Below are 26160 nucleotides of genomic sequence, written 5' to 3'. Positions count from 1 at the left end.
AAGCCCATGTGGATATTTTTCAATGCATTAAAAAATGTAGTCTAGAATATCAGACCTAGAGGAGTTGATAACCTTGTTAAAAGTGTACATATCTGTGGAAAAAGAATTGAGAGAGAATGAAGTTCTAACTATCTGTATTTGTTTTCCAAGCTATGGGAGTATTGTATTTTGCTTTTTTCTCAATTGGACCAGCTCTGAATAGCTTCCCTTGCCCAGCTTTATGAGGCAGGCCTCCTTTGGCAGTTCCTTTCAAATAGGATTGCTTTTTTTGTTTGTGGATTTCAGGACCAATACCTAGACCCTACACTTAGGAGTTCAGTGTAAATAGTGTTTATGTCTCTAGTTACCCAGAAAGTTAAGCTCTTGTACTATTCATTACAACTTAAGGTAATCTTCATATTTCCTGAAATGTCATTGCTTTATTTCTTTGAAGCTGTGAGCAGTCCAGTGGAGGTGAAGAACAGACTATAGGAGTAAAGAGGTGGCTGAAGCACCTGTCATGGTGTGTGTGTGTGTGTGTGTGTGTGTGTGTGTTGCTATTGGTGACCTTTATTCTTAGAGTCCTTGGGAATAGTTATCTTTTTGTGTTGTTGACTTACTCATTCAGGCAGTGGACTTAGACATCAGATATTGGATGAAAGTAAATGCCAGGTATAAGTAAATGCAGTGATAGACAGTGGGCAGGGAGGAGTTCCTGGGGCTCAAGGATATGATGTGTCTAACTTTTGCCCCTGTGAAACTGACATATGAAACAGTATCATGTACTTTCCCACTCTGATGCAACTTAATGGTATTTGCCTGGATAAATGCTTCTGGAGAATGTGCTAAAAAGAGATACCACCTGCTACACATAGTAAACCCTTTGTTTGGTATCAGTGGTGCCTGATACGGGGCTTTAGTTTCTCTGTGGACTTTGAAAATCAGGAAATTTTGGTAGTTTTAAAGACTCTGAAGGCCAGATTAATGGCTCTGTGCTATACTTAATAGTGTGTCTTCTTTTTTTTAATTGGACTTACATAGGAAATGATTTCACATAGGTTCTCTATCTCCAGTGGGAAGGCAGGGGTTGGCTGAAGTTGGCAGGGATAGAATAATAGTCATCACTGATTTCCTAGCCGGAGCCATTTTGTTGTTAAAAATGGTTGTATTTTGTCAGTGAGCCATGAGTTTGTGGACACAGGACTTGCAAATTGAAAATCTTTGAGAGCTCATTATTATTTTTACAATTGCTGTTGTTATGCTAATTCTCCTCACATTTATATCTCTAGACCTCACAACTACCAATTCACTATAATCTACTTGGATATCTCAGAAACATCTAAACTTTAGCATTTATAAAACTGAAGTCATTGTCTTTCTCAAAAACCTACTCCTCTCATATTCCCTAGCTTACTAAATGGTATCACTTCCTGATAGAAAACTTTGTTGCTATTACCTTCTTCTTCCTTACACCTACAACTCCTTCCTATTATGCCTCTCAAATATCTCTCAAATATTTCCTCTACTTCTTTCTACTATCCCTGGTGTGTCCATATAGTCCAAGCCATTGTAATCTCTTGCCTCTGTTGCTGCTATAACTTCCTAACTGGTCTTTCTTTGTCGAGCATTGCTTAGCCCCAGTCTATTACCCATCTATCACATAGTAGCCAGAAAAAGCTTTTTAAAGTGCAGATTTGGTTATTAGATGTTTATGTGAACTTGTTTAGTGAATTTTTTAATACTCTTAAGATCATACCTGAAAGTCTTGACATGGCCCTTAAAACTATCTACACAATCTGGTTCCTGTCTTTGTCTCCATATCTTGCACAGTATGTTCCTTGTACCTGGAATGTTTTTTCCCTCATATTTACCTTGCTAGTTCTTATTTTCGGTCAAGTGTCAGCTTATATCTCACTTCCTTATGAGAGGCTTTTCTGACCTCATCCATACCGTGTTGTCCCTAGACTTTAAGTTGGATTTCCCAGAATGTACTTTCATTAAACCCTGTACTTTTCCTTCATAGCTTTTTACAGCAGTTGTAAATAAAGAATTATTTATCTGTCTTCTCCCATTGTTTGATCTGTTAGTCTGCTTGGGCTGCCATAATAAAATACCACAGGCTCAGTGACTTAAATAACAGAAGTGTATTTTCACAGTTCTGGAGGCCAGATGTCCAAGATCTAGATGCCAGCAACATCGGTTTCTGTAGAGGGTTCTCTTTCTAGCTTGTAGATACCACCTTCTTGCTGTGTGATCACATGGCCTTTTTTTTTTTTTTTTTTTAAATTTATTTATTTGGCAGAGAGATAGCACAAGTAGGCAGAGTGGCAGGCAGAGGGAAAGGGAGAAGCAGGCTCTCCGCTGAGCAGGGAGCCCGATGCGGGGCTCGATCCCAGGACCCTGGGATCATGACCTGAGCCGAAGGCAGCCGCTTAACTGACTGAGCCACCCAGGCGCCCCTCACATGGCCTTTTGTGAGGGAGTTGGGAGAGGAGGGGTAGGGGGCATGTGTACAAGAAAGATTTTTTTCCTCTTAAAGGCCACCAGTCCTTTGAGATTAGGGCCCCACATTTATGACCTCATTTATCCTTAATTACTTCCTAAAGACCTGTCTCCAAATAGGGCTTCAACATATGACTTTGGGGGTGTGTGGGGACACTGTTTGGTCCATAGCAGATGGTAAACTCCATGAGGTCAGGACCATGTTGTGTGGTACAATACTCTGGCCTTGGGGCCTAGTATAGAGTTTAACACATAGCAGGCAATCACTTAGCCCTGTTCCTAATGTTTGTTTAGCCTGGAACAAAAACACAAATGGAGATATAAAGTTGGAGTTTTACATAATGCTAACAAACTGTAAAATAAAATATGTTCTATTTTCCTATCCTGACAAATATAGCTTTATAATAACAAATTACAAAAAAATGTGTGAAGCTATTGATTAAAAAAATAGACGTGTTATATATTTTATTTAACTCAATAAGGGCACCAGGCAGATGTTGAGGCCGATTCAGAGAAATGAAAGAAGCATAGCTTTATATGTATAAGGAAATGTTGAAATATATTTGTAAATGGTTACAAAACTGGATTTTTCTGTGGGGAGAAGGGAAGTCAATTGAACCTCAACTCTACAGAATTTATAATATCTATAGACAAGAACTATTTGTATCAGTATCAATTATTATAATTTGCAGAGTTGTAAAATAGCTCAAAGGCAGTAAAAGGCTGGAACAAATAATGTGTTCTCTAAACAATACATAGTTTTCCATCAGAAGATTATTATGTTTTCTTTGATTATACCAAGTTTCCTTACAGTCTTACCCTTTTGATCCAAAGCAATCTCAAATATTATTCTTAATCATAAAACAAGGTTGGTCTTATTAAGTTTGGCTTGGTTATTTACATGGGGTGGCAATAATGTTAATTTTCCATATAGACCTTTTTAATTTGCTTTGCTGGAAATTTTATAAAGAATCTCAGATTGAACTTTTAAAAGCCTCTATCATTTGTATTTTTTTTAAAAGATTTTATTTATTTATTTGACAGAGAGCGACAAAGCGAGAGAAGGAACACAAGCAGGGGGAGCGGGAGAGGGAGAAGCAGGCTTCCCGCTGAGCAGAGAGCCCGATGCGGGGCTCGATCCCAAGACCCTGGGATCATGATCTGAGATGAAGGCAGATGCTTAACGACTGAGCTACCCAGGCGCCCCTATTATTTGTATTTTGAGGCTAGAAAACCAAGCTTAAGAAATGCTCTATCAGATTTCATCTGCAGTACTGATAAATTTGGGTGAATTCTTTTCTCAAGATCCCCCAAATGTCCTAAGGTCCTGGGCCTTCCAGGAAGTGACCTTCCTTACCATCTAGAAGGCTGAATCCTGGAAAGCTAGGGACCAGGGCAATTTTCCTATGAGGGTTTTGTTAGTACTGGCTCCATAAAGTCAACTGTGTTTCCTTAAAAGTGGTTTAAGTAAGTATCATTCTCAAATATGACATTTCAGGCAAATTCTTCTTCTTCTTTTTTTTTTTTTTTTTTTCCCAAATCCTTTGTTGTATAACCTTTTTTTAAGGGCATTCAGTAAGAAAATTCAGCAAGACTTAAATCTCACTGGGGAGAGAGTCTTTGAAAATCAGGTATAATTCAGGAATGTTGCATTTTACAAAAGCAAAGGGTATTAAATTTTTTAGGGTTTAGATAGCTTAAGAAGGAAGAGAGCAGGCTTCCTTATATATCTAGAAAACAGATATTAAGAAAATATACCAAACAACGGGGCGCCTGGGTGGCTCAGTTGGTTGGGCGACTGCCTTCGGCTCAGGTCATGATCCTAGAGTCCCGGGATCGAGTCCCGCATCGGGCTCCCTGCTCGGCGGGGGGTCTGCTTCTCCCTGTGATCCTCTTCCCTCTCGTGCTCTCTGTCTCTCATTCTCTCTCTCTCAAATAAATAAATAAAATCTTTAAAAAAAAAAAAAGAAAGAAAATATACCAAACAAATAACTATAATCATCTCTCATTAGTTCATTTAGGCCTATGTAATTAATTCTCGTTTCACTGGATCTAGTTTAATGGTCTGCTTCTCAACTAAAAAGAGTTTTGGAAATTCTGACTCAGTCCACTGGAATGGTCTGGAAGTTGTCCAGTTGTCCAAGCGATAGCTTCAGAAGTCTGTCCCCAAGAGTCCATTCTTTGAAGTGTCAGTAGTTTGAGATACCTGCTACAGTCCTTTTCCAGGGGGCTCTGAGACAGTCCTTTGTTGAAAACACAGACTTTGGCTTCTAGTTGATTGCAGATCATTCAGACTAGCATCTGTGTAAAACAAAATCTCTCTGTAGATGACAAAGACTTAAAATAGCTGTGGTCAGTTTATTACTGGTGATCTTTAAATGTGAAAGGTCTAATGAGAGTTCATAACAAGAATAATGCAACTAACCAGGGAATTAAGTTGTTTCTGTGGCATGCAAAGCAAGAATATTAAAGCCAATTCAAAAATGTTTTAGCAAAATGTCTCTAAGAGTAGTTCTTTTCAAAGAAGACAGTGAATATTATAGCTGATTTATAAAACATGAATGAACATGATTATTGCAGAGGAAAAAATGCTGATATATAACATATAATAATCTTATGGCATAATGTATATACCAAGACTATACTAAGGATCTCAAGTAAAAAGATTTAGTGAGTCAGGAATAAGTCCTAGACATCTGTATTTTTTAATAAAACTACATTGACCTAGAAGATTCAAATTTTAAAAGCAAGGTTGTTACCAAGTAAGCAGTTTATTTATTTTTAAAAGTTTATTTATTTAAGTAATCCCTACATTCTGTGGGGCTCGAACTCATGAGCCTGAGATCAAGAGTAGCATGCTCTTCCAACTGAGCCAGCCAGGTGCCCCCCAAGAAAGCATTTTATTTATTTATTTATTAAGTTTTTTTTTTTTTGACAGAGAGAGACACAGTAAGAGAGGGAACACAAGCAGGGGGAGTGGGAGAGGGAGAAGCAGGCTTCCCACCCAGCAGGGAGCCCGATGTGGGGCTTGATCCCAGGACCCTGGGATCATGACCTGAGCTGAAGGCAGACGCTAAACCAACTGAGCCACTCAGGTGCCCCAATTTTATTTATTTGAGAGAGAGAGAGAGAATGAGTGGGGGGAGGGGAGGGAAAGGGAAAGGGAGAGAATTTCCAAGCATCTTGGGGCTCAGTCTCAGGACCCTGAGATCATGACCTGAGCTGAAACCAAGAGTTGGATACTTAACCAACCCAGACACCCCTGAACTTTTTATGTAAGTTATCCATCTTCTATGTTACTGGCATAGGTTATTCATGGTATTCTCATTCTTTTATTGTCTATTGAAATGTTGCAGTAACTCATCTTTTATTCCTAAGAATGGTAATCTGTGTTTTCTCTCCTTTGCTTCTTGATTTGTTTTACTAGGATTTTTTTTTTTCTTTTAAATAAACTCTATGCCCAATGTGGGGCTTGAACTCATGACCCCAATATCAAGTGTTTGAATGCTCGGGGTGCCTAGGTGGCTCAGTCGGTTAAGTGGCTGCCTTCAGCTTGGGTCATGATCCCGGGGTCCTGGGATCAAGCCCCACGTCGGGCTTCCTGCTCAGTGGGGAGCCTGCTTTTCCCTCTCCCTCTGCCTGCCTCTCTGCCTACTTGTGATCTCTCTCTATCTCTCTGTCAAATCAATAAATAAAATCTTAAAAAAAAAAAAAGTTGATGGGCGCCTGGGTGGCTCAGATGGTTAAGCGTCTGCCTTCGGCTCAGGTCATGATCCCAGAGTCCTGGGATTGAGTCCCGCATCGGGCTCCCTGCTAGGCGGGGAGCCTGCTTCTCCCTCTGCCTCTGCCTCTCTCTCTCTCTCTCTCTCTCTCTCTCTCTCTCTCTTTCTCTCTGACTCTCATGAATAAATAAATAAAACATTTAAAAAAAATAATAAAAATAAAAAAATTTAAAAAAAAGTTGCTCTACCAACTGAGCCAGCCAAACACCCCTCTCTTACAAAGATTTTTATTAATTTTATTAATAGTTTCAAAGAACCCACTTTTGGTTTTGTTAATTTTTTCTACTTCTTTTCTGTCATTGATTTCTTCTTCTTTTTAAAAACATGTCTTAGGGGCACCTGGGTGGCTCAGATGGTTAAGCGTCTGCCTTCGGCTCAGGTCATGATCCCAGAGTCCTGGGATCGAGTCCCGCATCGGGCTCCCTGCTAGGCGGGGAGCCTGCTTCTCCCTCTGCCTCTGCCTCTCTCTCTCTCTCTCTCTCTCTCTCTGACTCTCATGAATAAATAAATAAAAAAAAATAAAAAATAAAAACATGTCTTAAACCATCCAGGCAGCTTCTAGAGCTTGTGACAGGGCTCTTCTATCCCACCCCCCCACCCCCCCGCTTTTAAATTGAAGTATAGTTGACAGTGTTTCAGTCATTGATTTCTGTTTTTACTTTTATGTATTCTTGTATTTTGAATTTAATTTGCTTTTTTTCAGTTTTTAATGTAGAGGCATAAGTTAGTGATTTTAGATCTTCCTTTTTTAACGTAAGCATTTAAAACTATAAATTTCCTTCTAAGCACTCCTTTAGCTGCATACTATAAAGTTTGATATCTCGTGTATTAATTTTAATTGAATCTAAATGATTTTCTAATTTCTTTTGTCATTTCATCTTTGACCAATAGATTATTTAGAAGTGTGGTTTAATTTTCAAATGTTGGGGAATCCTGTAGGCTTTTTAAAAATTGTAATTGATTTTGAGTTCTGTTGTGTTCAGATAACATTACTTTATAAGATTTCAATCTTTTGAAATTTCTTGAGACTTCTTTTATGGCCTAGCTTGTGGTCTTTCTTGATGAATGTTCAATGTATGTTTGATTAGCTGCCCTGAACTCTAACCTGTGCCTTCTCAGCTTAGTGGAACTACTGTGTTTTGCTTGAACTGTAGCTCTCTTTGCCACTGTAAGAAAATTGTTCCCAAGCAGAGGGTAGGGACAACTGGGATGTCTCTGCATTTGAGTTTCCCTTTTTCCTAGGTTTGCATTTTTGTGTTGCCTTTTCCTAGTGCCTGAAAACTACTGCCTCGTATGTTTTGTCTAGTTTTATGGGGGTTTGTAGTAGAATGGTAAGTTTTGTTTCCATAACTCTGTCATAGTTGCAGGTGAAAGTTTGACAATATTAATGCCTAAAATTGAGAATTTTTTCTTAGTTCTCTCATAAGTCAGAACCTGTATTTTGTTTCCAGTTAATGAAATTCTCATTTCTACTTCCTCATTTTCCTCTTCAGGTAACTCAGTAATATATATAACAAAGTTGTTCAACATGACTTTTGTTCCTGTTATCATCTATAGAACTGAGTCATATATATTTTTTTAAAAAGTTAGGTATGATTTTTTTCTCGCTTTATTATCAGTAAAATTACTAATTTCATTTAAGTCTTTATTCTTGTCAGTGACCATTTGTTTCATCATTTTTTATCCAGCTTAAATGTTTAGCCATTTTAGTGTCAAATTTCAAAATAATTTACATTAAACCTATAAATATTTTTTGTTTTCTGTGATTACTTCACCGTTAAACCACAGGAGAAAAAAACACCTTTATATTTGGCTAAATATTGGATAGATAATATTATTTTAAGAACAATTATACTTGCTTTCTATATTGACATTTGCTTCACTTCTTTGAATATAATGGCTTATTTCCTGTTTATTGTCTTTTCTTTACCACTGATAATTGTATGTGTGCTTTCTGTGTGTGGTGAAGTCTGTTCACTTTCATTAGTTTTGTTTTTTTCATTTAAGCAAACAAACTTATTTGTAGATTTTCTATTTCTTTTTTTTAAAGATTTATTTTTTATTTTTACTTTTTTAAAAGATTTATTTATTTGAGAGATAGGGAGAGAGCACACAAGTGGGAGGGGCAGAGGCAGAGGGCGAGAGAATCTCAAGCAGACGCCATGCTGAGCGTGGAGCCCAACATGGGGCTCAGTCTCATGACCTTGAGATCATGACCTGAGCCAAAACCAAGAGTCAGATGCTTAACTGACTGAGCCACCCAGGCATCCCTATTTCTTTTTCTTAAGCTCCACTTTCCTGCTTTTCTATCTCTGTCCTGATTATAGCTTGTACTCATTATTATAATGATCTAGAGGATTTAAAAATAAAATGTAATTGTATTCAGAGAGTACCAAGTTTGAATATATATTTTTTCAGTTTCCAAAAATATATTACAAAATATAAAAATACAGAATGCTTCATGAATTTGTGTGTCATCCTTGTGCAGGGGCCATGTTAATCTTCTCTGTATTTTTCTAATTTTAGTATATGTGCTGCTGAAGTGAGCACAAGTTTGAATATATTTTTACAAAAAACATAAAGTGTTAAAAATTGAAAATTTTCATGCTTCCAAAGTTATTTTGTTTTTATTTTTTAAAAAGGTTTATTTGTTTATTTTAGAGAGAGCGCAAGAGAGCACGAGCTGGGGGAGAAGGGGAGGGAGAGAAAGAATCTTAAGTAGATTCCCCGCTGAGTGAGGAACCCCACGCGGGGCTCAATTTTATGACCCAAGATCAAAATCAAGAGTCAGATGCTCAGCCAACTGAGCCACCTAGGTCTCCCTATTTTTACTTTTAAATATTTAAAATTACTGGGGCGCCTGGGTGGCTTAGTCGGTTGAGCATCAGACTCTTGGTTTTGGCTGGGGTCATGGCCTCAGGGTCGTGGGATTGAGCCTCAGGCTCTGCACTCGGTGGGGAGTCTGCTTGGGGTTCTCTCTCTCCCTCTCCTTCTGCCCCTCCCCCTGCTCATGCACTCTTTCTAAAATAAATAAATCTTTTTTAAAAAATTAAGCTAAATTTAAAAATTTTGTGATTTTTAGATAAATCTAAGTATGTATTTTTATAAAAAACATTTCAATTTTAGCATTAACTGTACAGTTATCAGTATAAATAGTCTATGGCCTTACATATGTTATGTCTAGACCTGCACAAAAATAAATTTACTAGTAGTATGAATTCTTTAATTCTGCAAAATGTTCCTTAGCTGCCATGTGCTCTGTTATGAATACTGAGCTAAATGATGAATATCTTTCAAACCATGAATTAGAACAGAAAGAAATCAAGTAGATAGTTAGTTTGGCTGTATTTGGAACCAGTACTTGTATTAGCCAAGAAATCTATTACATTCATGTTACCCGAGAGGAGGAAGGATTTGACAGGTTAATTAGTCTTTTTGCTTACGCCTAAGGCCCTTTGCTGTTAAAATATTTTATAATCTCAGCAGGGTTCTTTCAGAAGTTTGCTGTTTCACAGTCTGTAACAGCAATCTGACATGGTTGTCTTCTTAAAAAATACATAGGAAGAAAAAAATACATAGGAAGAAAGATGTGGGCAAGTGTTTTCCTGGGGTTTGAACAGTGTAAATTGTAAGAATGGATTTTTAGGGTTGCACTCTTGTCAGTCAGTGCAGTACTCCAGATCACAAGTGTGACAGAGGCAACCCATTTCTTTAGTGAATTTATTTTTTGCGTTTGTGATTTTGCATAACTGCTAAAGTGAGAAGCCCATAGCAGAGACCTTTCTCGCCTGGCCCTAAGGGTGGTAATGCAGTCGATAAATAGTTGTGTGAACAAATAAGAAAAGGTTGTTGTTTGATTTTCCTTACCTCAAGTTGTTGAGTGCTGTCCAATCCCAGGGAAATGTTAAGCTTTCCTAGTGCTGACAAAGCTAAAGGAATATTGGCACAGATATATTATAATGCCAGTAAGTTTAAAGAAAGTGCTCTCTGTGGGGATATGTTAAACCCTAGGAGTTAAGAGTGATACTTTCTTTGGGTCAGATGAAGGACATAAGATAGGATTTTCATTCTCTAAAAATCAAGTATTTTCCAACCTTTAGCATTATTTAAGGAGCTCCATGCTCTCTCTCCTCTCCCAATTTATTATTGCACAGCAGGCTAGAGAGAAATGTATTTGCTATTGTCAGAATCTTCTGCTGAAAGGTATTTATAGCACAGCGGTTCATAACATTGATTCTAGAGATTACTTCAGTTCACTAACTTGGCTGAACACAGGAATACTTCTGGCTAGCATAATTCATATGTAGGGTAACTAGGTGCAGATATATTGAGGAAAGGGTACCTTCCCCTTTACCACCCCTTTAAAGATTTTAACCTCTTTGTATATGTGGTTTTTTTTTAATGGAATTATAATAATAGCACATGTATTATAGGACTGTGATGAGGACTACCTTGGTATTATGTGTAGAGTGCTTAGAATAAAATCCAGTACATAGTAAGTACTTATAAATGTTGGTTGCTGTTATGTCATCATTATTATATTACTATTACTATTACTCAGGAGAATGGGCTTGGGTATTAGAGAATGGACCGTGTTGAGTAGAAACTTAGGGCCTGGCCTTAACTGCATGGCCTTGGCTTGGGATGGGGATAGACCATGGCTGGTTTCTTAGTTGTGGGAGTGTGGGCTTTTGTGACTGACCCTGATAATATCACAAAACTTTCCCAAAGTGGGACTCAGGACTTATTGAGAAGTTGTAGATTTCTGAAGAGTGTTTCCATTTTCATTAGGACTTACAGAGAGCAGGGGATTCTGAAATAGGAGCTGTGAGAGCCAAGTGATTAGACTGGTAATGGGAGGAATTGAGTGTCTGTAGCTACTAGGTGAGAGTGAGTTTGCTTGGGTAATAAGTACAGTGGCTTTCAAATTTTTTAGATTCTGACCCTTAATAAAAAATAGATCTTACATTGCAGCCCATCACATCTGTTTGCCCTTGTATTTATATGTATTATCAGTAATAGATGTCACAAACATACATATTTCACAAAACAGGTCTTACTGTGTGAAGCACTCTAGTATTTTCTATTCTATTTCATTCTCTTTCCCTTTTAAGAAAATGTTGGACCTGACTTCTAAATTAATTTTTTTTTTTAAAGATTTTATTTATTTATTTGACAGAGAGAGAGATAGCGAGAGCAGGAACACAAGCAGGGGGAGTGGGGGAGGGAGAAGCAGGCTTCCCGGTGAACAGGGAGCCCGATGCGGGGCTCGATCCCAGGACCCTGAGATCATGACCTGAGCCGAAGGCAGACGCTTAATGACTGAGCCACCCAGGCGCCCCTTCTAAATTGATTTTATGAGTTACTAAAGAGTTGTGACCTGCAGTTGAAAAAGTATTGGTTGGGGTAGGAATTAATCCTTTGAATGTTACCCTAGAAAAATAGTTTGACATACTTTGTCATCTAAATAAATGAGAAGAACCCTTCAGAGTTGGCAGGTTCTCTGAAGCAGGGGACCAAGACTTTTGCTTATTCTGGTTTCTTTAGCTCCACTTGATCACTTGGCTTTACCTGAGCACTTGGCTTTCTTCAGGCCAGGCTGTTTTTGTCAGATGGTTTCTTATATGTTTGGGCTTATCTCCTCCTCTACATTGGGAGCCAGCTCCTGGAGGGCAAGAACTATAAAAATAGCTAACACTTTTGGGCACCTGGGTCGCTCAGTCGGTTAAGTGTCTGCCTTCGGCCCAGGTCATAATCCCAGGGTCTTGGGATCAAGCCCTGTGTCGGGCTCCTTGCTCGGCGGAGAGCCTGCTTCTCCCTGTCAAATAAATAAATAAAATCTTTGAAAAAAAAAATAGCTAACACTTCTATAGCACTTCCTCTTTGCTAGGCACTTTTCTGTTTTACTTATATTAATCTTCACCACAACCTCTTTATTAGGTACCTTAAATTATTTTCATTCTACAGATAGGGAAAACAAAGCATATGGAAGTTAAGTAGCTTACCCTTCATTAGAGTTCTTCTGTAGCTTACCATAATGTCTTGTGTAATATCTGCCATACAGATGATTTCATTAATAGTTACTGACTGAAATTAAACCAAATAGTTTCTGGGTTTATTTTCTTAGCTTTCCTATGGCTTTTCTCACTACAAGTTTATTCAAGTGATTAGAGAGTAGTAGAAATTGAATTAAAAATGATGCTGAACTTTGTCTAAGGAAGGAATACAGAGTTTATTTAAATTGATCAAATTCAGAATTTTAATAATGGCTATGCTTTGAGCCCTAACATTAAGATTGTCATCCTCCACCGGACATGGGTTTGAGAATGAATAATGTTGCAGAAATGCCCACATATTTAGCTCCTTAATTTACTGATTTGGGATCTTAGTATGCTTTCTTCCAGTTCCCTACCCACTGCAACAGCTGTTCTATACTGGCCCACGCCTCCAGAGTTAATGGTATTTCTGTCACAGTGTGAGTTTTCAAGTTGGTATGTACAATTTTTGCCAGAGTCTTCACTGCTACCAGGCCTCAGGGTTGGAGGTTGCAACTGACTTGTGGGGGAGGGAGTTTGGTGCTTGTCACTGAGGAGGAACAAGGTGCTCTCTGACGCTCTGATTTGTTACAGGCCTAGTGTGAATGATGTCAGGCAGATCAGAGGACAGCTGATTCATTTGGGATCTGGGACTCCTCACTGTGCCTCACTGCTGCCTCCTGGGCTCTTAGGTCTTTTGCGGTGGGGGTGGGGGGAAATTCTGAATATTATGTTTTTGAAGAACAGTGCTTTAATTTTTCTCTTAAGTTTGGGAAGCCTTTGTAAGTTTCCTTTGGCTTATAGACCGCATACCCCTTGTGTGAGAGAACTTCCTGCCAAGACTCCCGAGTGTGAGAGGGCAAAAGCTTTGAGTAGCCAGGAAAATGATGAAACGGAGGAGAGAGAGACTGGGAGCACCATGTCTGCGGATTCAGTAAGGAGGCTGGGGTATCTGAGTGGAAACTGGCAGATGTTAGGAAAAGAACTAATGCCAACTAACACACTTTCATTTGCTTGGATAAAGACTCTGCTTTGGAGATGCCTGTCAGAAAGAGGGCTGAGCTGGCTTCACAAATTCAAGGTCAAAACACTGGTCCCTGGCAGGGGCCCACGGGGTTTCTAATTATGAAAATTGAGTTAGATACCATTTTAGGGGTGCTTAGGTACCTGGGGAACTGGGTTAACAATGAAGATCTTTCTTTCCTGCCGTGAAAGCGGATGTGTATTTAAACTTAGTGTCGAAGCTGCATATACAAGCCCCATGAATGTGAGAAACAAATGGAAATGAAAGTATCTTCTCCTTGGACTAGAGAGGGTATTGTATTTCTGCCCCTGGCCTGTCAGCTCAGGACCTCAGATCTGCCCTTGCAGATCCAAGTCTGAGTCCTTTAGGGTGTGACCTGAATTTTATTTCTGTGTTGGCCAATAGAGAAATAAAATAGAAATAGAAAAATACTTAGATAAGGATTTCATAGCTGGGGAATGGAAGATGGCTTCCACATCAGGGTAGCTTTTCCAAGAGCTCCTCAGGCTTATTTAATGAAGAAGTGCAGAGTGCATTGATCAGCAAAGTAAGGAACCAGGGAAAGAAGTGTCCTAGAATCCATTACCCTTCAGTGATCTGTCTTGAACTGCCTTTGTGTAACTCAGGCTGGAGGGCGTGCCCTTGACTTTCTTCCTGTGAATGTTAGAGCTTACCTGGAGTTAGTGTGGTATACTTGAATAGACACACTTCTTCAGTGGGCTTCCTTTGGGTCATTGCCTTTCTGTGTTAGTGGATGCTCATTGATTAAAGTAATGATTCGGCCAGACTTTGGAAGACTGGACTTGTCTGAAGTATATAATTGGAAAGATTGGCCTATGTTTAAAAAAGTGTTTATTCTCCTACTAAGACTAAAAGTTAAAGACCATAAAAAAGAAGCTTTATGAACTAAAGTGTCATTTAAAGTGAAGAGGATTTGTTAGCAAAATTGTAAATTTTTAAAATTAAGTTTGTAGTTTAAGAGAACATAAGTGGTCAAAATCATGCTCTCCAAATGTTGTTGGTACACTACGGTAATCATTGTGTCTGTTTTAGTGACTTTGAATTTAGCTTAGGAAAATTCCCCCTGAGGAGCTAGTAAGTAGTTTATAAATCACTTTTCCTTTTTCAAACAATCCTTTTTAAACTCTAGCCTCATTGTATAACCAGTTTGCCAAGGAGTTAATTACTAGCAAAAAAAGAATGAGATTTGGAATCACAGATCTGTACCTCTGAAGCAAATAATACATTATATGTTTTAAAAAAAAAAGAAGATAGCAGGAGGGGAAGAATGAAGGGGGGGAAATCGGAGGGGGAGACGAACCATGGAGACTGTGGACTCTGAAAAACAAACTGAGGGTTCTAGAGGGGAGGGGGGTGTGAGGATGGGTTAGCCTGGTGATGGGTATTAAAGAGGGCACGTTCTGCATGGAGCACTGGGTGTTATATGCAAACAATGAATCATGGATCACTACATCAAAAACTAATGATGTAATGTATGGTGATTAACATAATAAAAAAAGAATGAGATTTGGTTCTCATAGATTTATAATCTTAATTATATATTCATCAAAATGGCTAAGGCTCATTTTATATGTTAAGATTTGAGACTCTAAAATTTTGTATAAGCAATATTAGGTTAGTAAGAACTGTCTTATTGTATGTTCTAATTAGCTCTAGCTTATATATACTAGAGAGCTGATTTTTGCAATAGTTCTTTAGAAAAAGTGAAAATTATTTTTGAAAGTGAGAGCCAAAGTTGATATTTTCAATTCTTGTAATTTTTATTATTATGTTGAGTTTGTGGAAATTTGGGCACACCTGGAATTTAAAATACTTTTCTGCCCTCTATCTTTCTATCCTTTTATATCCACATATTGTGTACTCATCTGGGAAATATGCTGAAGCCAGCTAAAGGGATAATTAGTAGGAAGGTAAAGATTTCCTTTGAATATATATAATTAAACACAAGTAGAATGTAACCGTATATAAACAGTAATAACAGTACAGGAAACTAATATTTTTAAGCAGGTGCTTATGTGATACTTGTTTTTTTAAATCTTTGAAATGAAATATTGTGGCTAAATATGGTATTTGTATAGAAAGCCATGTTCCTACTATAGCAAATTAAATGCTGTGCATCTGTCAATTATTTTTCATCATCTGTGACATATCAATCAATGATCAACAAAGTAGAAGTCCATATTTACCATCTGTTTTCAGTCTAATGATGTTATTTACTTAATAGTCTTCATTAGGACTTAACACATATCAAGATGGTTAGGTTGTTTTTAGGGGAAAAAAGTAACCTAAAAAACTAAAATTTAAGTAGAAGCAAAATTTATTATACAGAGTTAAATGATGTTATTTGAGGTTTCATTAGGCAAAAGTTAGCTAAATAAGTTGGTGTTATGGTAGATATAATCTAACTATTAATGTTTTACTTTTATGGATATATACATTTCTCTAGGAAGTTTTAGTCATTGACACAAAATATTACTTACTGCTTGCTAATTGGTGAGTTGTAGTAGATTTTTCCAGAAGCCAAATCTAAATACTTTGAATACCCAAAGCTTACATTTTTGGTTTTAATTCTGTGGATTAAATTTTAGTCTCAATGGTCCCTGTGTGCCAACATTGCACTGAAGTATGATATTCGAGCATGATTTTTGACCACTTTTTTTTTTTGAGCTTCTTGCCTAAACTAACCCACTTTGAATATGTTTCTTTTTGGTTGAGAAATTATCCCTGACCCTGCTTTTTTCTACCGTGGTATGTTGTCAGAATCTCTACTCTTTGCCGAGGATCTGAAGTAAACCAGCACATGTTTTCACCCACATCAGCTCCAGCCCTGTACTTCACTAAAATCCCATTTAGTGCTGATTGTGCCCTGGCTACTTCTCCTCTTGTCTTTTTCCTGAACCCACAAGCTCATAGCAGTCCTGGCAGTCCCTGTTCCAGCCGCGCGCTGCAGTGGAGGTAAGGAAACCTGCTCTGACGTGAATGTAGGCCTTGGTGATTGCTTTTGGCCTAGTAGCTAAAACCCAAACCTTTCTCCTTAATAATGGGGAGAAACAGAATAAAAGTCACAGAGAAGAGTAAGGGGAATGTATGTCAGATATTTCTGCTATATTCAAAATTCAAGAGAAAGAAAGCATATCAGTAGACAGTTATGTGCCCATTGTGACGGTAGGACAGCCCTGTGACCACTCCATGGGAGGAGCATAGTATGACAGAATGCTAGAGCTTTCTAAAGGTTAACTAGTCCAAATGCCACATTTTACACAACAGGAAAATTTGATTCTGAAATAGGTTAAGTGATTTGTTCAGATTGCTGAAAATAACTCTCTTCTCCTCATTTCTTTCTGCCTTTTTATATAGTCACCATTTGAGTACATGCTATGTGCTGGACACTGTTTTAGGCATGGAAAACAGAAGAGTGAACAGAAAGAACTAAAGTCCCTGCCCTCAGAGGAGCTTAGATTCTAGTGGAGGGAGACAAGGAGTAAATATATAACAGATGGACATACGTGATATTGAGAAAATAAAGTAGGTTGAGGAGAGTAGGGAATGTGAGGCCCAGGGGTTGACATTTTATATAAGATGGTCAGGGAGGGTCCTCACTCATAAGCTGACATATGAGGAAAGACCTGAAGGTAAGTCACAGAGCCAGAATAGAGGTATCTGGAGAAGAGTGTTTCAGACAGAGGCAACAGTTAAGTGCCAAAGACCTGATCTAAGAGTTTGCTTCATGTGTTCTTTGTTCAGCAGAGTCCAGTGAAGCTTATATGGAATGAGTTAAGAGGTAAGAAGTGGGAAATGAGGTCTGAGACATAGTGAGAAGCCAAATGGAATAGAGCTTTAAATCCATTGTAAAGATTTTTGTTTTTATGCTGAGTGACATGAGAAGCTGTTGGAGGGTTTGAAGCAGAAGAATATTATGATCTGATTTAAATCAAAAGGATCCCTCTGGCTATAGTTAGAAGGTTACTGGTATAATCTTGGTTAAGACTCAGTGGTTGTTTGAACCCATGGTGGTACAGGTGGTAAAAAGTGGTCAGATTTGAGGATGTATTTTGGAGGTAGAATTGATAGGATTTGTTGATGAATTACATGGCAGAGTTTGAGAAAAATATGAGTGAAGGATGACTGAAAATTGGGGGTTGAACAGCTAGAAAATTGTAAAAACCATGAACTGAGACTGGGAAACTGTCAGGGATCACTGATTAGACATTCAGTTAAAGATAGGTGAAATTTGGACTGAAGATATATAAGGAATTATCAGTGTTTAAGTGCAACAAATGATTAGATATATGAGATCATCCAATGACTGTTGATAAAGAAGGAAGAAATGTCAAAGGATTGAGCCCTGAGGCCATCTGACTTTAAGAGATTGGGGAGATGAGGAACTAACAGAGGAGAGACTGAAAAGGAGTAGGGCTTTTTAGGAATGAGAAGAATCAAGAGAGAGAGGTATCTTGGAAACCAATCAAAGAATTTTTCAAGAAGGAAAGTATGTTTGATCAATAGGTATTTGTTAAGCTTTTTGTTAGGAAAAAAAATTACCAGGAAAACTAGAAATTTGAGTAGAAGCAATACTTATTATATATAAACTTAAGTGACATTATTTGATATAGGAGCTCAAATTCCACAGACATATTAGTACAGTGTTAGACTGACATAGGACAGTGTTAGAGGCTGACTTCTCCTGACGTCACCTTTCCAGAGGTCCTAGACTTGGTGTGTGATGCTGAGTAAAATTGTAAGTTGGGTAGCACCCACGACCTAAAGTGTTCCCCCTTCTTGGCACATGACTTGAAGTACTATCTCTTCACATCTGTGGTCTTGCCACTTAGGGCTTGAAAACTTCTTATATTTTGTTATGTTTTTTCCTAGGCTTGTTCCCATGTCTGGTAACTGTGTTAGTGTTTCATTCCATTCTTCTTTTGTATCCGTCCCATGCCAAGTACCAGTTCAGTGATACAGCAAGATGATTTTACCTTGTTGTTTGCTGCATATGTTTGTATTTCTTTAAACATTCTTGAATTTTATTCTGGGATGCAGTTATATTATTCAGAAATAGTTTGATTCTTTCAAGGATTACTTTTTGGCTTTGTTGGGTGGGCCTAGAGCAGCATTTGGGGCTAATTTTTCCTTAATTCTGAGGCAGTGCTTCTGAGTACTCTACTCGACGTCTATGCATTATGAGTTTTTTTTCCCCACTCATGCTGGTGGGAACATGATCTATTCCTGGCCCTGTGTGAGCTCTGGGAAGTGTACTGCCTACTCATTTTCTTGGATAGTTTTCTTACCCACATTACTCAACTGAAAATTCAAGAGGAACCCCCTTGCTGAGCTCTCTCTGTGTAGCTCTCTCCTTTCTAGTACTCTGCCTTTCAAATTTTAGCCCCCTTAACCTCCCCAGCTTCTCAGTTTTGACTCTTCAACTTGGGTAGATAGCTCGGCTCTTTGGGTACTCCCTGTGTTGCTTCCTAGAAATGTTCTCTAGGTAGTAAGCTGGGGCAATCTTAGGACTTACTTTGGAGCAATTTTAGGGCTTACTTTGTATGTTTCCCTTCTGTAAAATGTCTAAGAGCTATTGTTTCACATGTAGCATTTTGTTTTGTTTTTACTTTTTGAGGCACAAGGAGGAATCTGGTCTCTGTTTCCCCATCATGGCAGGAAGCAGAAATCCAATCTTTCCTAATATTTTGAACTCATGCTTCCATGATCAGAAGTGAAGACTGCTTCATGAGATTATTGGTAGACTGATTCACATGTTAGATAAACCTAGTAGAAGCAGGACAGACTCTTTAATTGTTTTATCATGCTTAGTCAAGAAAGGTTGAGAAATGAAACAACAGAAGAATAAGAATAGGTAAAATTTGCCAAGCATTTACTGTGTGCTAAGCATTTTTCTAATCCTCAGAATACCCTGATAGGATGGTAATACAAGTCCATTTTATTGATGAAGTGGATCATCCAAGTCAATCTATTTATAGATGAAGGCACTGTGGTACAGAGAGGTTAAGGAAATTGTTAATAAGTAATAGAAACTGGCATTCAGCCCCACAGAATCTTATTACAATATCTGTTGTCTTAAACCCTCTGCTCTAATGTTTCTGATGGAACATGTGCTATTTTGTATTTAGTTAATTAACTAACAAACTCTAAGGACTTCATAGGTCCCAGGTAGCATTCTAAGCATTTAAAAATTTGAGGTCATTCAGTCCTCACACCAATTCTATGAGGCAGGGATTATTATTATGCTCATTTTGCAGATGAGAAGACCAAGGCACAGAGAGGTTAAATAAATTACTCAAGATAAAACAGCTGGTAGGGGCACCTGGGTGGCTCAGGTGTTCAACGTCTGCCTTCGGCTCAGGTCATGATCCCAGGGTCCTGGGATCGAGCCCCACATAGGGCTCCCTGCTCCGCGGGAAGCCTGCTTCTCCCTCTCCCACTCCCCCTGCTTGTGTTCCCTCTCTCGCTGTGTCTCTCTCTGTCAAATATATAAATAAAATCTTTAAAAAAAACAAAAAACAGCTGGTAAGTGGCAGAGTTGGGAGTAAAACCTAGGCAGTTCGGCTTCAGAGATCATATTCTTTTTTTTTTTTTAAGATTTCATTTATTTGAGAGAGAGAGAGCACGAGAGCTGTGGGGAGGGGAAGAGGGAGAAGCAGACTTCCCACTGAGCAGGGAGCTCGATGCGGGGCTTGATCCCAGGATCATGACCTGATCCAAAGGCAGATGCTTAACCCACTGAGCCACCCAGGTGCCCTGAGATTATATATATATATATATATATTTTAATAGCACAGCTTGTATATTTCAAATGGACAATAAATTAATATCATTTACAGTATCTTAAGATAAATTGCCTTTGAATGGGAGCTTCCTTTCCAGTACTTTGAGGTCTACAAGACGTATCTAGAAAATGTACTCCTGTGGGAAATAACTGCTTAAATCAAAAGGGGGGGAGGAGGGAGGGCTTGTGGTTTCTTTTTTTGATTAATTGCTGTAACACTGTCCTTTGGGCGGCTGAGGGAGTTTCATGTTTTCTTTAGACATCATTAGGTGCCGGAGCTCTTGCAGGACAACTTTTTTTTTTAATTTTATTTTATTGTGTTATGTTAGTCACCATACATTACATCATTAGTTTTTGAGGTAGTGTTCCATGATTCATTGTTTGCGTATAACACCCATGCTTCATGCAGTATGTCTTGCAGGACAACTTTGATGCTATATGAATTCTGCCATTTTGCTAGCACTGATACGGCTCTTGGGTCCACCATTCCATTAGAACTATTAACTATTAACATTCATATTAATTTTTGTTACAAATCTTACAAAGGGGGGTGGTTCTGGGTGTTTAGGTCCACATTCTATTTTAGGACTGTATATTAGGTTTTCATAAATTGAGCCCGTGGTGGCTGCCATCTTGTGTCACTGTTGCTTGAAGGCTGGCCCCCCGAGATCATATTCTTAACAACTATATTGTTCTGCTTCTCCATCTAAGACACTTCATTAATCTAATATAGTATATTCTTAATCTATATTATTTTGCAGCCCCAGGTTTTCTCTTCCCAAAAAGACATGCTCATGACATTCTTTACTAAATTTCCCTATACTGGGGGTAGGAGTTGGTATTTTACAGTCTATTGTCACTTCCAGGCCCCTGCCTTTTTACCTTTTTTCTTCTTTTAGGCTTTATTCGATTTTATCTTTTACCCCTGCTCATTGCTGTTCAGTTTTGTTCTCTCTATTCATATTCAGAGCCTAGGAGAGCATCAATGCCTAGTGAGCACAATGATGCACTTAAATTCTACAAAATCCTTACCATGTAGATGTGTTTATTGAATATTGCTGTTAAGCAATGGAGCAAATACAAGTTGAAAGAAGAGAAAAATGATTCTGGTAAACAATATGAAGAACTAAAAATTGAGAGCTACTGGCAGTGAATTTGATCTCTATTTAAAAATAGATGACCCAAGGGACGCCTGGCTGGTTCAATTGGTGGAGCATGCGACTTGTGATCTCGGGGTTATAGGTTTGAATGTAGGGAGCTAGGATTTGTACACTGCCATCTTGCAGTGGCCATATTGAATTTGTCTTTTATTCCCGTGGAGTATAACTATTGATATGGGCTGAATTGTGTCCTCCTTAAAATTTGTATGTTGAAGTTATAACCCCAGTACCTTTAATGTGACTGTATTTGGAGATAGGGTCTTTGCAGGTTAAACGAGGTCATTGAGGTGGACCCTGGTATGAATGGTGCCCTATAAAGAGAGGATTTATGACAAAGACACAGAGGAGACAGCCATTTACAAGCCAGGTAGTGAGGTCTCAGAAGAAACCAACCCTACTGACACCTTCTAGCCTCCAGAACTGTGAGGAAATAAATGTCTTTTGTTTCAGCCACCTAGCCTATGGTACTTAGTTCTGGTAGTCCTAGCAAACTAAGAGCTATTGAGGCTTTTGGCTGCTTTGCCCTAAAGGACTAGAAAATAGTATCCCTTTGCATGGTTGTTAGAACTGGCCCTCCTCAGAATCTTAACCTTCCTTATTGACTACATCTTAGTCATGTGCTTAGAACCTTACAGATTGTTGCCCATAATAATTTGAAGAACAGTCAAGGCACAGCTTTAAAATGATGCCCACTCAGTCTGTACTACATTTCTCTTTGTTCCTTGATGAAAAAGGATAGATGGGTCTGTTTTAGACGAGCTTGATGGTGGCTCTTACGTGTCTTGGTAGGGTCTGATCAACCTTAAGAGGCATGATACATATGATAATGATTTGGGTTGAACTAATTAGCCTGTAACCTTCAGTCAACTTATACGTCTTCCAGGAATATGATTCCAGCCTATTGATTGGCACTCAGACATGGTTATTGCATTGTTGACATAACCTGATTTGAAGGGGTGCTAGATGTGGTCTGCGGTGTAACCGGTGTCCCTGCAGAGAAGAAAGGCTGTTGTGTCTTTGGCTATTCACTGGCCCAGCTAGGCCTCCTGGGGAAAAAAGTTTGGTGTTGGCAACTTCCTGGAACACAGAATGATTTAGATTTTGATTCAGTTTTAAATTGCCATAGACTTTGTCAGCCCTGTAGTTGGGAGGATTTACAGCAAGAAATCCTTATTAGGGTTATACTGGAAGGGTTCTAACTCTAGCCCACTCCCTACTGTATAGGAATTCTTTTTATACATTGTCTAGGAAAAAGCTATCCAGCCTTTGCTTAAACATCTTTAGCAAACAAGAAGTTCACTACTGAAGTTTGCAACTGATACTAATTCAGCCCTCTGACCACTCCCGTGTCACATGTACCAGAGGCTTTTTGTAGACTTTTATGGCCAAGGACAGGTGTTCTTTTGGGCCTCCTCCAAAACTAGGCAGCCTTTGAAACCCCTTTTTGGTAGTGTCAAGATTGTTTCCTGCCAGAGAGAAAGCACTATTTTCATTTTACCAACACCTGCTTTTCTTGTCTGTCTTTTTTTAAACAACTGCTTTTCAAAGTAACTCTAAAGAGGAACGTCTCCAGAACTTGTTCTTATCCTGGCCCTGTTGAAGGCAAATTACTTCACTTCTTTCTGCCTCAGTTTTCTACATCATAAAAATGGGGACAATAATAGGTTCTTCAAGGGTTGCTCTAAGGATTAGATGAGTCAATACAGGTAAAATTGCTCAGAATTCTACCCAGGCTGCTGTAACAGTTACTGTGTTGCCACCTTTGTTGGAAAACTTATATGTTGCTGGTCCTCACACTTCATTTTGCTTACATATGTTTTCTCATATTCTTGTTTTCCCTTGGATAACTCTAGGTATCACTTATCATTATGTGCTGCCCATGGAAACTTTGTTACTGGCTAAGATAAGGCAGTGGCAGCTGGGTGCTCTTCTGCCCTCTCATAGAGTTTCACTGATTTCTGCTAAAAATTGGCCTGTTGGGGCATAGCAGGGTGTGGACTAAAATGAGAACAACTCTTTTGGGGCTATTTTTTGGCAGTAAGAAAAGTTCATCAGACTAGGTTTAAGGTGTTTCATTTTTCCTGTCCTCCTGTGTAAGGGAAAGAACAACTTGAGAGTGCCTTCAGGAGATAGGATTCTCCTATTAGGAAAGGGAAAGTACTTTTTTTCTTTTTTTTTTTTTTTTTAGTAGAAAGGTAAAATAATGAAGAATACTAGCTGTGACTTATCCTTTGTGTGGCAGAAAATTTTTCGTAGATCCTGGCTTTAGGTAACTCTGAATAAACATATAGTTCTATTTAGCAGGATGCCAAAGGCTTGCTCTTAGATTAAGAGTAAGAAGCTGAAGGTTTCTAGGATATTTCTGTTTCTGGAAGTAGGAAAATTTTGTTCACTAAAAAACTCTCTTTTTAAAATGTTGTATTATAGAAAATATCAAAAACGTTACAAAATAGAGTAGTCTCATATCTTGAGTGTCTACTTATTATCAACTTGTGGTCAGTATATTATCTCCTCTGCATCTCTACCTAGTCCCCCAACCCGATTATTTTAAAGCAAATCCCAGACTGTGTCATTTTACCTGTAAATATTTCAGTTTGTATCTCTACAGGTAAGGGCTCTTTAAAAACATAAGCATATTACCGTTATAACACCTAAAACAATTAATAAGAATTTACCAGTATCATGGGCGCCTGGGTGGCTCAGATGGTTAAGCGTCTGCCTTCGGCTCAGGTCATGATCTCAGGGTCCTGGGATCGAGTCCCACATCGGGCTTCCTGCTCCTTGGGAGACTGCTTCTCCCTCTGCCTCTCTCTCTCTCTCTCTTTCTCTCATGAATGAATAAATAAAATCTTTAAAAAAAAAAAAAAGAATTTACCAGTATCATCAAATTTCCAGTCAGTATTCTTTGCTTTTTGGTTATTTTTAAAGACTTACTTGTTTTAGAGAGAGAGAGAGAGAGCAGGAGGGAGGGGCAGAGGGTGAGGGAAAGAGAAACTCCAAGCAGATGCCACACTGAGCACAGAGCCCATATAGGGTTGATCTCACTACCCCGAGATCAGGACCCCAGCCGAAACCAGGAGTCAGACGCTTAACCAACTGTACCACCCAGACACCCCTGTTTTATTTGTTTATTTTTTATTTATTTTTAAAAATTTTAAAAGATTTTATTTATTTGAGAGAGAGAGAAAGCACAGAGGGAGGGTGACAGGGAGAAGCAGACTCCCTTCTGAGCAGAGAGCCCGACATGGGGCTCAATCCCAGGACCCTGAGATCATGACCTGAGCCAAAGCTGCTTAACTGACTGAGCCACCCAGGCACTCCTGTTTTTCTTTTTTTTTTTAAATCAATATCCAAACTATGCCAAACACAGTTCATTTGATTAATATGTCTCTTAAGTAGGGTGATCTTACCATTTATTACCTAAACTGGGAAACTTGATAATGAAAGGAGATTCTATTAACAATTATACTGGGACAACAGGTAAAAAACCTGATTGTCATGGACAAATTGGGATGTCTGGTCACTCTGCTTCTAAGTTTCTTTTAATCTAAGTTTTTCCACCATTTTTCTTTTTCATTTTGCATTTCATTTGTTGAAGAAACTGAGTTTGTCCTCTAGACTTTTCCTATATACTGGATTTTGCTCACTGCATCCCTGAGAGGTTGTTTAACATGTTTTTATGACCTCTGTTATTTCCCGTAAACTAGTAGCTTGATCTGATTCTGGTTTGATTTGGGGGCCTGGGGAAGAACACTTAATAGCTGGTGCACTGTACAGTTGTCAGGAGGCAGGTAATGTCAGATCTCTCCCATGTTTTGATAGCATTGGCCATTGGTAATTATCACCATTATTTTATTAGAAATTTGCAAAAGTGATACTCCCATTCCCTTTCCATCTATTAGCTACAGTGCCTACAGAAAAGGAATTTCCCCCTCATTATCTATTTGTTACCCTTACTCTTGAGTCAATTTAGCTAGACTCTTTCCTGGCTCTTCAAACTGATGCCTCAAATTTCACCAGTTCCTTGGTCTTATTTCAAACTTGGTGACTACTGCTTTGTAGTGAAGATTGTATACTCACAGTAGTGCAACAGAAGATTTTTGTGCAAGGCCTTTGGAGCTTGCTGTTTAAGTAGCTGCTAACTGATTGCTGAGCTGAGGAAAACCTTGGCTTCCTCTTTTGGCTCCTAGTAGTCATCCTGGGGTACCTTTTATGTAGACCCTTGTTATGCAGGTGCTCCAAGAGGTGAGAACTGATCCAGATATCAAGAACCCAGCAGCCCAGGCAACCGCAAAGATAAATGTTATTTGTTCGTGGTTTTTTTTTAGGAGGGGCTCTTGCAGCAGCTTCTCTTTCATGCCCCTGGATGCTACCAGAGGAGGAACCAATGCCAATCCTGATTGCCTTAGAGGGTCAATCCCTTCCTTGTCTTGGTAGATAGGAGGTTTGGAGTTAGACAGTCCTTCTTTTGAGGAACTAGCGCACTTGTGGAAGAGTCAAAGCCACAAATAATTTTCAATGATAGAGTTATCTAGCATAGAAGAGTTAATTTTCATGGTGTACCTTCAGGATAAATTCCTAGAATTGGGGATGCTGAGTCAAAGAATAAATGCGTATGTAGTTTTATTAGCTATTGTCCAGTTTCCCAACATAGTGGTTATATCATTTTGTATTTCCACTAGTGGTGTGAGATAATGTCTACAGTAGTCCCCTCTTATTTGCAGAGGACCCAGTGGATGCCTGAAACTGTGGATCGTACCAAGCCCTATATATGCTATGTTTTTTCCTATACATACATACCTATGATAGAGTTTAATTTATAAATTAGGCACAGTAAGAAATTAACAACAATGAATAATTTTAAAATAGAATA

The 26160-nt window shown here is 38.6% G+C and overlaps 1 protein-coding gene, 1 non-coding gene and 1 pseudogene across 5 annotated transcripts in view; 1 reads left to right on the top strand and 2 right to left on the bottom strand.

The window, feature by feature from the left end:
• Positions 1 to 26160, top strand: part of MAST2 (microtubule associated serine/threonine kinase 2) — a 220883-nt gene that overhangs the window by 100425 nt on the left and 94298 nt on the right. The window lies entirely within an intron of this gene.
• On the bottom strand, positions 8707 to 8813 carry LOC118540791 (U6 spliceosomal RNA). The gene has a single exon (XR_004919800.1). It is a non-coding gene; the product is annotated as a U6 spliceosomal RNA (small nuclear RNA).
• Positions 20331 to 20759, bottom strand: LOC144381688 (ubiquitin-conjugating enzyme E2 variant 1 pseudogene; annotated as a pseudogene).

This window comes from Halichoerus grypus, chromosome 5 (assembly GCF_964656455.1).
Source record: "Halichoerus grypus chromosome 5, mHalGry1.hap1.1, whole genome shotgun sequence".
In the NCBI taxonomy this organism is placed as follows: Eukaryota; Metazoa; Chordata; class Mammalia; order Carnivora; family Phocidae; genus Halichoerus; species Halichoerus grypus.
This window is presented reverse-complemented; position numbering and strand designations above follow the sequence as displayed.